Source organism: Manis javanica, chromosome X, assembly GCF_040802235.1.
Source record: "Manis javanica isolate MJ-LG chromosome X, MJ_LKY, whole genome shotgun sequence".
In the NCBI taxonomy this organism is placed as follows: Eukaryota; Metazoa; Chordata; class Mammalia; order Pholidota; family Manidae; genus Manis; species Manis javanica.
Window position 1 is genome coordinate 12,494,943 of NC_133174.1, and position 13,630 is coordinate 12,508,572.

The window sequence follows — 13,630 nt, forward strand, 5'->3', positions numbered from 1 at the left end:
TGTAAAATGGGCATAATAATATTCTTAGCTGGTGGATATACTGTTGTTGCCCCAGTCATGTCTCCATGGCACTCACCTCCACCTGCCCAGGTTGTGTCTGGTGATCACGTGGGACTGCCTGAGGGTTCTTACCCACAGGGGTACTCTGTGCCTGCACAGAGGGAGCACTGGAAATGCTGGAGAGCTAATGTCCAGAAGACCTTTCCATAGGAGAGATACCCCAGCTTCCTCACCTTCTGGGAGGGGAGAAGGTTCTACATCATCTCCCAGACCTCCCCAGCAAGTCCTGCCGAGCTCCTGTCGCCCACAAGCAGTAACTGGCTTGATAACATACCTATTATTGGCTTCCTTCTCTTCCCTGTCTCGCTCGCCCACTCATCTTCTGGTGTTTCTTGGGACCAACTCTCAAATAAAACTACTCACAATCAAATCCTCGTCTCAGGGTCTGGTTTTGGGGAAACACAAACTAAGACATGGCTCACAGGGTCTATGTGAGGATGAACAGAGATGACCTATGTATAGTGCCTGGTGTATAATAATAGCAGCTCACATTTATTGATCAGTTTCTTTGTGCTGGTACTGCTTTAAACATTTTACATGCATTAACTCTTCTAGCCTTTTGTTAATCTTCATAACAAACCATTATTATCTCTGTACTACAGATGAAGAGACTAACACACAGAAAAAGTAATTTGTCCAACGTCACACAGTATTCAAACCACTGACACTATTATTCACATGCAGTCAGAAAGCGTATAAACACTGAGGATACTGGAGTGGTTTTCTGGGTTATTGGAACTCTTATTGAGTTGATCTAGGGAGATTCTGGTTTGTTTTCCATATATTGTTGACACATGAGTATTTTGAAAGAGATTTTTCCTGTTGCCCCCGCCTAGGAGGGCTTCTGTCAGGGAAGTGACAGCTAGAGGCTGTGGTTGTGGCTCTGCGGATGGGAACTGGAAGGGGGATTTACACCTGTCATTCAGATGCCCTCTACACAGAGGTCAACTACAGCCAAGATGTGGGGTAGGGATAACTGGGTAGGGGAAGAAGGATGATATTCATGGGTGGTTAAGAGAAGAACTGCTGAAGGTTCCCTCACCGCTCTACCTCCTACAAATTCCTCTGGTTGGGGGGTTAGGTTTGGTGAGGGAATTGACTGCGTCCTCCAAGGAATTGGAGCAGAAGTGAAAGGGACACCCACTCTCCTTGGTCACTTCAGGTGCCTTGAGCCACAGGTCCGGTAGGTGATGATGGCAGGATGTTGGGGGTAGGGGGGTTTAAATCAAACACAACATTCGAGTTTTAAACTGGATCGATTTTTAATAGCTGAAAAAGACCAAAGTGTCGGAAAAACTGTCCCAGATGTGAAGGGACATGAAAGGCAAATTTGCCATAAAAACATGGTTCATAGGTGAAATAGATGAAGAGGATTAATGGGTACAAACTTCCAGCTGTAAAATCAGTAAGTCGCGGGGATGTAATGTACAGCATGGGGAATACAGTCAATAATATTGTCCTAACTTTGCCTGGTGACAGATAGTGACTAGACTTATCATGGGGATCATTTCATAACGTATAAAATTTTGAGTCACTATGATGTAACTAGTAGAATATTGTATATCAGTTATGCTTCAGTTTAAAAAAGCATGGTTCAAATAGTGACAGGAGAAAAGGAAACTGCTTCAGGTTTGTATCCCACGGAACTGGTTCTGCTCAGTAACCTCTAATCCTCAGAAAGTCTTTACCACGGGCCAGCTCCTCTGCTGAGCTTTTCACAAACAGTTGCTCACATAGACCGACGAGGTGAACTCTGTTATTATCATCACCCCCATTTTACAGAGAAGGAAACTGAGGCCCAGAGGAGTTGAGCAATTTGCCCAAGGACATAACTAGAGCTGGCATTTAAATTCAGGCAGTCTAGCTCCTGAGTTTGTGGTTTTAGTCACTAAACTACACTGCCTTGTCAACTATCCAGTTTCACATGGCATTCTATTCTGCTGTGGTTTTCCCTCCTGGGTCTTTTGAGGCTGACATTTCTGTCGTTCTACACTGTTGATGGTTCAGCCTAACTGCCTGGAGAGCAGGGGTAGAAGTTTCAATAGTTTAAAACGAGGTACTGCATTCGCCTTTCTAAAATGACATTTTCCCAAATGGTATGAACTTTAAATGAAAAATGTAATATCTGGCAGTCTGATTTAGGCTCTGAGCATGGCCAAGGAATAAGCAATGCTCACCATTTTCTACAAATATTACAAATTTACACATTGCTTTCATTCTTAAGCTTTTCGTCTAGATCTTGATTGCAGTATGAGGCCTATTATCCGCCAGTAGATTGTGGAATTCGTCAGTTCTTATCTTCTCGAAGCAAAGAATTTAGTTGCGAAATGTGATAGAGAGTTAAAACCACAAAGATTTTTTTATTTAGCAAAGTGCAAGGAAAGTATGCACCAGAGACAGAGGATAGGGCTGACCCTGAGGGTGGGTAGATGCTGGGCCAGTTTTATAATGTGTCTTCTTATGGGGGTTTATTTAGCTTCCTCCCTCCCATTTTGTCATTCTTACATCATCCTTTGGATCTGCCTTGGTTCCTCCCCTTCAGACTCTGTGCAAGTTTGTCATTTTTCCCATGAGCACCAAAGCGGAATCCCATGGTGGGGCCAAAACTGCAATGTAAATAATATTATAATGATATTATAATGGCCTCAGGGTCATTAGCAACAAGGTCTTCCTTAAGTGCACATGCTCCAAAATGGGGAAGGTCCCAGTGACCTGTATCTTTTGCTTATAAGTTTGTGCGAAGGAGCCAAAGGGGTTGGTCTAAGGGAGACAGGGTGGTCTCTGGGCAGAAACTGGTCGGTCTGCTGCATCCTTTCTCCCCTCCTGCTCCTGTCTGTCTGTCTATTCCAACAGGCCCAGATGGGCATTTCATAAATGCTTTTTGACAATGCTTAGAAGGCTTATTTAGTCTTCTAGATTTGTCCCATATACATCAAGGATAAAAATGTCTTGCGTCTTGATGATCACTTACTTATTATTGAGAACCCTATCAAGTACTGATGCCGGGGTTCTTGTTCACGAAGCCTAAGAATGAGCTCCACAAACACTCAAGGTAGGAGAGCAAGGTACAGGCTTTTATTTAGAAATAAAGTGAGAGAATAGAGCTCCTGGCTCACACCAGGAGGGGACAAAAGAGCCCGTAGTGGTGTGTTGTCTAGGGGGTTTTATAGGCAGTTGAGGATTTTTCAAGAACATGTAAAAAACTTAGGGGTGTGGACTTGAGGACTGCCCTGTCCTCAAGGTGGGCTGGGCCGTAGTCTGATTGCTGGGGCTGACAGCGGAGTCACGGGTTATGCTGATACCCTTGCAGAACACTCAAACATTCCAGGCCAAGTTGCTTCTGGCCTTTTGACCTTTAAATGATCTCACTGAAGATGTCTATATTCTTAGGTCTCTTTCCCTAGAGAATTAGTGTGACCTTAACTTTGCATAATGCTTTAGCACAGAGTTTCAATAGGGACTTCTCTGCTCATTGGTACATTGCTCTGACTGTAAATATTCCACCCTGCTTTTCCCGGAGGCCCTCACCCTATTCTGACTACATCCACCGTCCCTGTCTCAGTAGCATGCATAGGCTCTGCAGCAGGATGCTTCTAAGGCATCTGTTAGAAACTTGGACTCAAACTGTTTCAAATGCAGAGAAAAGGTAGAATTTTTTAAATTAATTAACACTTAAGTGGTGTCATCAAGAACCCAGGTTTTCTTTCTTTTCTCTCTCTCTCTCTCTCTCTCTCTCTCTCACTTTTTTTCAACTTTGCCTTATGGAGTGTGTAGGCTTTGAACTAAGTATGGTTTTCCTCCTAGTCACAAAATGGCTGCAATTGGCATTCCGGGTACTTTCTTGTTCATCCAGGATGGACAGGGAAAACCCCTCTCTCAAACATACGATGTTAAGTCCTTTCCTTTAGTCTTACTGGGCCACACGTTGATTGACTAAGACTAATAAGCACCTACCAACCCGGAAGTGTATATGCCTGAACACAGTTGGGGTTCTAAGTAGAAGGAGTAGAGCAAATAGATGCTGGGGAAGCTCTGAAGCTGTTTCATCAACTGGAAATTGGTGACCTAACAGAGAATCTTCCAGGGAATCATGAGGCTCAGAGATAATGTATGTAGGGTTGCCAGAGTTAGCAAGTAAAAAGAGAGGATGCCTAGTTAAATCTGAATTTCTGATAAACAGCAAATATGTTTTTAGTATGTGCACCCTTTCCTACAAACATTAGAAATTTACACACTGATTTGGTTCTTAAGTTGTCCTCCCAGATCCTGATTGCATTACGAGGTCTGGACTGAAGGGCATTAAAAAAAAACTTAAAAAAAAATAATGACTAGAAAGCTAATTATTATCTAAAGACTAAAAAAATTAGTCTTCTACCCTTGCCTTGCATGTATCCAGGATAAAAATGCATACTTACACTGAAAAATTATTTGTTGTTTATCTGAAATTCAAATTTAACAGGCCTCCTATATTTTATCTGGCAACTCTAAATGTATGTAAAGTTCTTGCCACATAGCAGGCATTCATCCAGTGGTTAAGTATTAGTGTTCTTTCTACAAAAGAAAGAGCTCAGTTAAATGGCAGCATAGTACTTTTAAACTCTTACAAAATTGCAGTAGACTGAACTGGATGTGGCTCCAAGAAATCCTTCACTGCTTGAAACCAGATCAGAGCAAATGTCCCTGAGTGGAAGGTCATATTTATATATATGGAAGGTCATATTTATATATATGGAATGGCGTATTATAAAGCATCTAATACCACCTCTTAAAACTAAATTGGACCTATATCAATAAATATTTGGTTATTTTTTCTTTATCTTGTTCTGAATCTACAGATACACCATTTTTCATTTGACTCAAAGGTAATGCAGCTGCAATTCCTGGGACAAAGGCACATTAAACAGGCTGGAGTGATTGCCCCAGGAATTCTGGCTCCACGTGGGTGAAGCTTGAGGTCACAGCCCTCTCACTTTGCCTTTGGAGGAGGCTGGGAGACTCTGCAAAGCTCTCTGCTGTTACCTCTGACTCCATTTTCCCTCTCTGCCGATTCACTTCTATTACCTGTAAAATTTTCTAATATGCTTCCTAAATAGCTGAGGAGAAAGTAGGCACCTTCATTCCCTTACCAAATATTCACTATGTTGTGAAAAAGAGAACCCTATTAGCTTGATACCAACTGGCCAAACCCAGTGTATTGTTACATATTGTTACCAGATTCAGGACAGGAATAGATTAAGTGGATTTTATCTAAGATACCTATTTCCCATTGCAGTACAGTAAGTACTGCATTTTTCTAATTTGGTGGCTGCTATGACCTCATACAATGCCTACTTTTTAAAAACCAGAAAAAAACCTATTTTTTCTCTTTGCTTTTTTAAGTGGAAATTACTATGCATCCTTACATACATTTGTTCGCAGTGTTTTTAAAAATTATTTTTCTTAATTTTCAAAAGGTGGCATTGGAAACATATCTCCTTCCATTTCATCACCTTTTCATCCTCATTGGAAACCTGATCCACGGTAGATAACTAAGATCTTTATATTGCTACTGGTTGGACGATGACTTCATTGCTTTCGTGCCAGCTCGGGAATCTTGTGTGGCGGAGCATAGGACCGAAGCGGAGCAGTGGGTGGCTGCGCTGCCGCACAGCCGTTTGCATGTATCCAGCTGCTGTGTAAGGAATCCTCAGGCTACAAGTTCTTTGCTCCTAATTCACCCAAGGGATCGCAGGCTGATGGATGGGTGTACGTGTGAATACGTGTATATGTGCGTGTGTGCAAGCGCAGCTGCAACAGTTGGGCAGCAGCTGCAATGTACTTCGATTATCATTTTTACCAAAGACAGAGGTAAATCGTCCTCCATCCTTTATTTAGAAGCAGTGCCTCGGCTCCCGCCCCAGTTGTGCTCTCACCCCTCTTCCCCTCTTCCCCCCCTCGCCTCCCGCACGTGTCCCTCCGGAGACAGGCCAGGATTGCTGCGCTGCAGGCAGGATTTCCCTTTTTTTTCCCCACAGTGACAGGCGGATTCCCGGGCCTTCTCGGTCCCCCACCCCCGCAGCCTCCCCTTTCCCAGTCACGATCTTCCCCCTCAACTCCGTTCCCCTTCCCCCGACAACTCACGGCTCGGGCCCCGCCCCACTCAGCCACCCAGCCCAGGTTGCTAGGGGCCTGGCGGGGCAACCAAACCTGGCCCGCGAGGGGGTGGGGCGCGCGGGTGCGCGTTCAGGCGAGCTTATACAAGGAACCAGCAGTCTTCGCTTTTGGGACCGGGGCACGAGCACGCGGGCGGGGCGGTGAGCCCGAGCCCAAGGCCGAGCGTTCTCTCTACATTGGCTCCTACTAGAAGTGGGCGGGTAGAGGGCGGGACCTGGAGGGGTTTGGGGGCTTCCTCATTGGCCCAAGTGAGATGGCCAGGGCGGGGCAGTTAGCAATTTAGGCTGCGCGTTCGCCTCTTCGAGAGGGCGGGGCCGGAGGTTTGGATTTGCTGTCGCTGCCGCTAGGGAAGGTAAAGCAGCGACGGCGGCCTCGGGAGCGGTGGGTCTTCGCTGGAGGTGGGGGACTCGGCGGGGTGAGTAGTTGCGCCGCCACCTGCCCTCCAGGCCTTGACCCACCCCATAGCGGCTCTCGCCCGTCCGGCTTTTTCCGAGACAGGGGACCCACCCGGTCCCTCTGGGCAGACGTGAAAGGGGCGGCGGCGAGGGTACCCCCAGAACGGGGCGCCGCGGCGAGGGTGCTCCAGCTTGGAGTGGCTCCTCCGCAGCGTCCCACTGTGCTGCTGGAAGGGTTTCCCTGGCGAGCGGCTGGGGCTCTGTTTTGAGGTGTGGGGAGTCGGAAGGGTGTGCGGAGGGGCGGCGGGTCGAGGCCGCCCCGCCAGGCTCCCCTCCGCGGCAGTTCTGCGGCGTCCCCGCCCCGCCGCCCCCGCGGCGCGAGCTCCCCGGGGCTTGCGGCGAGGAAAGCCCCTTGCTGCCGGCGCCGAGGAGGAGCCTGCGCGCGGGAGCCCCCAGCCTGAGTTCTGAGGGAGCCCGGGACCCGCCGGGGGCTGCGAGCCGCGGCCCCGGCCCTGCTGACCTTGGCTGCCGGCGAGGGTGGGCGAGCGACCCACCGCCTACCCGTGGCTCCTCCAGCCTCCACCCAACAAGTTTCAGGCGTTGCTCTGAAGTTCACGACTGGCATAGTGGAGAGAAGCAGAAATTGGTCCCTTCCCAGACCTTGACCCTTTGGACCCTCAAAGAAATTAAATCATGGGATTTGGAATCATTTCTCAGAACGAGCAGGTCCTGCTCACATTGACACGTTTTGTGCCCACGTTGGGGAAAAAATAACCTGAACATATTTCAGTGCAAAGGCAGATCTTCCTTGAGGTTTTTTTTTCCGCCTCACTTGAGTGCTAAAGCACAGATGCCTGAAAAAGAAAAGCCTGACCTTAGTATCTCCACTGTGAGATTAGACGGATGCTGCGATATTTAAAGTAGTTGCAGATCAGTGTGTTAACACAATTAATTTTAATTGGCTAAAATTTAAGCTGATTTTAGGATGTATTGCAGGCACAGAATAATTTCTTTCCGTGCATCGGTATTAGGTTTGTTTGGACATAATGGTTATGCAGTTAATGTAAAAGACTACTCAAATTAATTTGTCTTGAGAGCATTTGACTGAAACAGGAGACGTAAATATGTATAGAATAGGATTAACGTTTTAAGTAACATCTGTTGGAACATTTCCAGCTTGTTCCTTTCTTGCTTTAAAGACAGCTTTACCGGGGCTATTCGGAATTCTTTGTGAATAACATTTTAGGTGTAAATTTGTCTAATTTGTCTTAAATTCCTTTAAGTGTTTTTATGATATTTTATTCATAAAATGTGAGGAATCTATGTTTACGTGTCTGTACTTTCAGGGTTGAAGGAGGGTATATAATTTCTATTTAACAACCCAGTTAGGGTTCATTAATAATATATTTTTTTAAAAAGGTGTTTATCTTCTTGAGAACATGATAGTTGAGTACTTCAGCAAATCTTTTAATTTCTTTATTAAAATTACTATTTTAGGTTTGAGCATTTTTGGCCATTGACACTGGAACAGGAGTAAGGAAGCCTGCAGCAGTATTACCAGTTTGACACCACCAGTGGGTGTTTCTGTTGACAAATGCAGGGAAGAGAACATTTGGGAAGGAAATCTTTTTTTCGGGTGGGTGGGGGAGTGGGTGAGGGGGGAAGGAGCCAGAAGAGAGAAGCTGTAGAACTAAAGCTGCCAGCACAGTGTATGCTGAGCATTTCACAAGTACAAGGAAACCTAATTAGGATAAAAAAAAATTCAATTTGCCTGTATTAAATAATTGAACTCCAAAAGAGGCATGCTAAATAAAATTAATCATTCCAAGAGCGTAAAATAATCTACCATTTCAGAGGGGTTTCAGTTGGAGAAAGTGTCAAATTCTTTTCAATTGTCTCGCTTTTTTAAGATAATCAGTGCAATGATTAATTTGATATGTGTGTGTGTGTATATATAAAGCAGTTTAGTTTTCTAACTTTGCTTATTTACCATTTTTACTAAGCCATTTAAAAAAAATAAAAATTGATATAGTGAAAAAAATAAGAATAAGCATTCTTTCTCCAGAACGAATTCCTTTTTTTCCCCCCTGCTCAGATTTATAATTTATTCATGATTTAGGGGCTTGTGGTAGGGATTTTTTACCTCTTTATTTTAGGTTTTGTTCACTTTACTTACGCAAGTTTCCTGGACTGAATTTGCCATTATTTCCATTGTAATTGTTTTGTAGTGTGGCATCTACAGTATTCCCTAGGGTTTTAAAAGAAAAGGCACCTATTGAGGAAAATGGCAGGGTCATCTTGCGTAGATGAGTAATAGAAGGTTGACTGATTACGAATTCTGGTCCAAATCTGCTGCATGGGGTTAAGGCAGTCCAATTTAATGAGAACCAGATTTTACATGGTATTTCTGCTTTGAAGGTGCAGTCTTGTTACATTACGAAATGAAATACAGAGGTGGAGAAATTCCTTCAAGTATTCTTCTCCCACCTCCCGCTCCCCCCACCAGCTTTGCTTCACCACTGTGTCCAGGAATCTGTGAGATACTCTCAACAATAGTTGCATTGTTAGAAATGACAGCGGCTGCCACTGCAGAAATTTAACCTTTCATTATGATTTACATTTCAGTTTACTTTGTGATGGAAAATTCAGCTATATCTGAGAATTTGGCTGTAGGAAATTGGTAAGGAATTGAGTAGAGAAAATAAACTTCCTTCCGCACGTCTGATGAAAGTTCATCCTTTTTTCTCCTTCCATTTTGATAACTTCGGTGGTTATCTACTTTATTTCTTCTAGATAATAGAAGGTATGCTAACGTACTTTTTTTTTGTCAGTGTGGGTATATGACTTTTTCATGTAATAAATTGATGTCAAATAATAACAAGGCATTTAGGAACAAACAAATCCACATACATAGATCCAAAATGTGAGGGAAATCCTTTAGGTAACTCCTAACTTTGGTACAAGAATAGCAAAATTGGAAGTATTAAGTTGCTTTCCAAGTGGAAAAGGCTGTTTACTCAGAATCTGGTAATTTTAGATTCTGAAGTTCCATTTTTTGACAAAATCACATCTCTTGATAGAATCTCAAAGATTCTTTATCATCTGGTGATGGTGTCATTTGGGTGATTATTTCAACTTTCTGTTTGGGAGGGTTTTCCAGTTTACTTTCAGTGTTAAACAACATTAGAACTCTCGTTGGCGATGCATCATTTCAGTGTTTGAATTTAAATTATTGATAATTTCTTGAGTGTTTCCTTTATAGAGAGCTGTGAATGGATGATAGGATTACTCAGAGGTCTGGCCTTATTTCTCATTCGAATTTATATACTTCTTAACGCTGAGACATGAACCTGGGTGCAATTCTGTCAGTGGGTATGAAAGCCAAGAGTGAGGACCTTCTACCTACCCAGCCTGAGAGCATTTAGACAATTAGGATTTGGGAATTTAACAGAAAATTCTTAGGTTAAAAGAATTCACTTAGGTCTTTGAAATTGCCAGTTTTGAATTAAGCTCTTAGAGGCATTTGCGTTTGAGATAGTTCTGATTAGGGTCACGTTTTGGGTGTAGTCTCTGGGGCAGTCTTTATGAAAATTAAACTATATTCTATTTATTGAGCCTTACTGCATACCAGATACTATGGCAAATAATTTATTTGCATGAATATATGTGTGTATGTGTGTTCTCACAACATTTCTATGAAGTAGATGTTTTTCTTATTTCCTGTGTACACTTGACCAAATGGGCTCAGGGAGAGAAAATAATTTGTCCAAATTACCCAGCTAGTCAGCAGCAGAGGCAAAACTTGCATCCAAACCGGTCTAACTTGAAGCTGTGCTCTTCAAACCATGCTTCCTGCTTGAGGCATCTGATTCCCTAAACTTATTTGAGTTCCTACCATACAGCACTCTCGGGGTGGTAGTAGAGGTATAAATATGCCTCCTGGAGTTCATGGGCTACATTGGCAAGGCTATCTGATGAACCACATGGAGACTGGACTCAGATCCATCAGCGCTGCTGGAGGAAACTAAGTGCAGACTTTTTCTTACAGAGGGTCATTAGTTCTGTTTCTTCGTAAATGAAAGTGGTATATAATTATTCACACCCAAAGTGAGGTAGCTGTTTCTAATTAACCACTTGGTATTTCATGTTTCTGCATGTTCCATTATAACTTTTGACTGACTTTGATTAAATTGGCTACACTCATAATTAAGCTATGAAGGTATTCCTTGAATTTAATTTTGTGGTTTAGATACACTCTTGAAGTAAAATGGCAGCCATTACAGTTTGCAGATGGGTATTTTTCTGTAATGACTTCAGTGAAATAAAATCTGGAGGTGGAGTCTACAGAGATATTGTTGCTCCTTAATACATAGAAGTTAGAATTTTCTGCTACTTAAAGCCTCTTGTTATTTTAGACAAGACGCATCAAGAGAGCTTAGCCCAAGGGAACGATCAGACATCCATATTAGGGAGGAAAAGGCCTTATTCTGTAATTGATGAGAATCACTTTTGTCACTTATTTAAGCTGGAAAGGAGTGGTGCAAACTGTAGAACTTCAGAGCTGAAGTCATCTTGGCCAAAGCAGGACAGTTGTTCTAAGATGATGTGACTAATGCATCTGTTCTTTTTTTTTTTTAATTTTATTTTGGTATCATTAATCTACAATTACATGAAGGACATTATGTTTACTAGGCTCCCCCCTTCACCAAGTCCCCCCCACATCCTCGTTCACAGTCACTGTTCATCAACATTAGTAAGATAAAATGCATCTGTTCTTATGAATATCTTTACCAAGTATGGGTTTTCCTTTTTTTTTTTTTTTTTTTACTCTTTCTTTCTTTCGTTCTTATATGGGTTTTCAGCGTGCACTTTTTTTTTGGTATCATTAATCTACAATTACAGAAAGAACATTATGTTTACTAGGTTCCCCCCTTCACCAAGTCTCCCCCACATACCCCTTCACAGTCACTGTCCATCTGCGTAGTAAGATGCTGTAAATTCACTACTTGTCTTCTTTGTGTTGCGCAGCCCTCCCCGTGCCCCCCATACACTATACATGCTAATCGTAATGCCCTCTTTCTTTTTCCCCACCCTTATCCCTCCCTTCCCACCCATTGTCTGTTTAAGTGTACCATTCAGTGATTTTTTTGGTTAATTTATGGAGTTGTATAACCATCACTACAATCCAATTTTAGAACATTTCCATCACGCCAAAAGGATCCCTTCTGCCAACATGCTTTTTTTTTTAACATTATTTACTTGCTTCCACCTAGATACCTTTATCATCACACTGATAATCAAAATCATCTAGATCTTAAAAGTATGCCTTTTAAAAATACCTTCCTATACATATTACAGTTTCTTGGTGCTTTTTGTATTTTCAACAGGTTTTGCCTGAACATAATACATACCAGAATATAAAGGACAGTACTGCAAATGGTATAAATGACCTTGTCTGTGATTTTGTTTTGATCTTTTTTAAGCCAGCAAATGAATACAGTGTTCTTAGTGATATGTTGGAAAAGCAGGAAGAAGAAATGAAGGTAAAAGTAAGATAATTATTGGGCAAGAAAAAAATACCTTTCAGATTTAAGACCATGAGCAAAATAATTGGTTTTCTTGATTTAAAGTCAATAACATTGTGCATTTTATTGTTGGAGCTCTAATCCCCCTTGAGAGATTCATGCCTACTGTGCATGCCATAGAGCAGGCTTCATTAAATTAAAGTATTCAGACACACTGCCTTCAGCGTGGCTTCAGACTAGATTGTTGTGGAATTTAGAAACAGCTTAACCTTCAAGGTACTGTAGCTGCTTTTTACTGCGTCACTCATTTTCTTTTTAGTTACCCTCAGGGTGGGTGGGGAGTAAAAGCTTCGAAATGAGTTGTATAGGGTAGGCTGATCTCTACAGGTGCAGGTGCTCCCCTTTGCTCAAGTGCGCAGCATGTGCAGATGGACACTGCTGATAGGAGAGCTTGGATGTTAGGTTTTGGGTACACATCATAGAGGAATGCAGTGGTTTGGTTGGAAGTGAAGTGTTTGGAAACTGTCTAACTTGCATTGCATTTCGATGAACACTTCTCTATGAAAGGTGACTCTTACAAGTCCCAGGCAAGTAAAGCACTAACTCCTTGTGTGGTAGGTTGGGTCTGGATTTTTAATAACAAACAGGTTGAATACAGCACTGCTCTGATAATAACTTAGTATAAATTCAGTCATATCCGGTTTGAAATAGGTTCCCCCTTTTTCTTAAAACTATTTAACTGTTGTGGCTATAGGATTCTGTTGTCACCTTGTATGCTTTGCAAGAGAAAGGCCTAATACAGTATCAGGTAAATAGCATTTCAAGTGCTTTCTGACAATGTAACTTTGACTTCGAAATAGTGGACTTTGAAAGTAACAACTTTGGTTTCTGGAAGTTAGCAAAATGTATGGATGAATACATTATTTTTATTATTTTTCATTTAATTAAATTATTATTTTTTGGCAGTTGAAAACGACAGTCATTATTTCACAGTTTCTGAGGGTCAGGAATGTGGAATTAAGTAGCTTAGTTGGCTCAGGGTCTCTCATGATGTTGCGATCAGGATGTCAGGTCAGTAAGGGCTGTAGACCTCTGAGGACTGTTGGATCTGCTTCCAGAAGGGCTCGCGCATATGACTGACAGCAGAAGGCCTCAGTTCCTTCACACGTGAACGTCTCCATAGGGCTGTTGTGAGTGTGTGCCTCCTCACAATGCTGCTTCCTCCGGAGTGAATGATCATCTGAGAGATGTTGCACAGTTACTTAAGTTTTCAGAGCGTCCCTCTGATATAATGGGAATTATCATCATCTTCTTTCAGGGCTGTTGAGAAGATCAAGGGGATAATTGGTTCTCTGAGTTCCAAGGAGGGGTTCAACTAAGGTGTGTCAGGGCAAACTTCACCTTCACAAGGTTAGTCTGAGTGGGGAAGGGGGGTTGGATATTCTAGGATGGGAAAAGGGCTACGTTATTATTATTTTTTTAAAGATTGCCTTAAAT

The 13,630-nt window shown here is 42.6% G+C and overlaps 1 protein-coding gene across 3 annotated transcripts in view; it reads left to right on the forward strand.

Moving 5' to 3' along the window:
• Positions 1-6,516: 6,516 nt before the first annotated feature.
• CDKL5 (cyclin dependent kinase like 5) overlaps positions 6,517-13,630 on the forward strand; it is a 181,650-nt gene continuing 174,536 nt past the window's right edge. For 2 of the 3 annotated variants that reach the window (XM_073227313.1, XM_073227316.1), the window contains exon 1: positions 6,517-6,628. The gene's annotated coding sequence lies outside the window, so the exon portion shown is untranslated. The remainder of the gene's footprint in view (positions 6,629-13,630) is intronic. The other variant, XM_073227314.1, reaches the window with a different exon arrangement.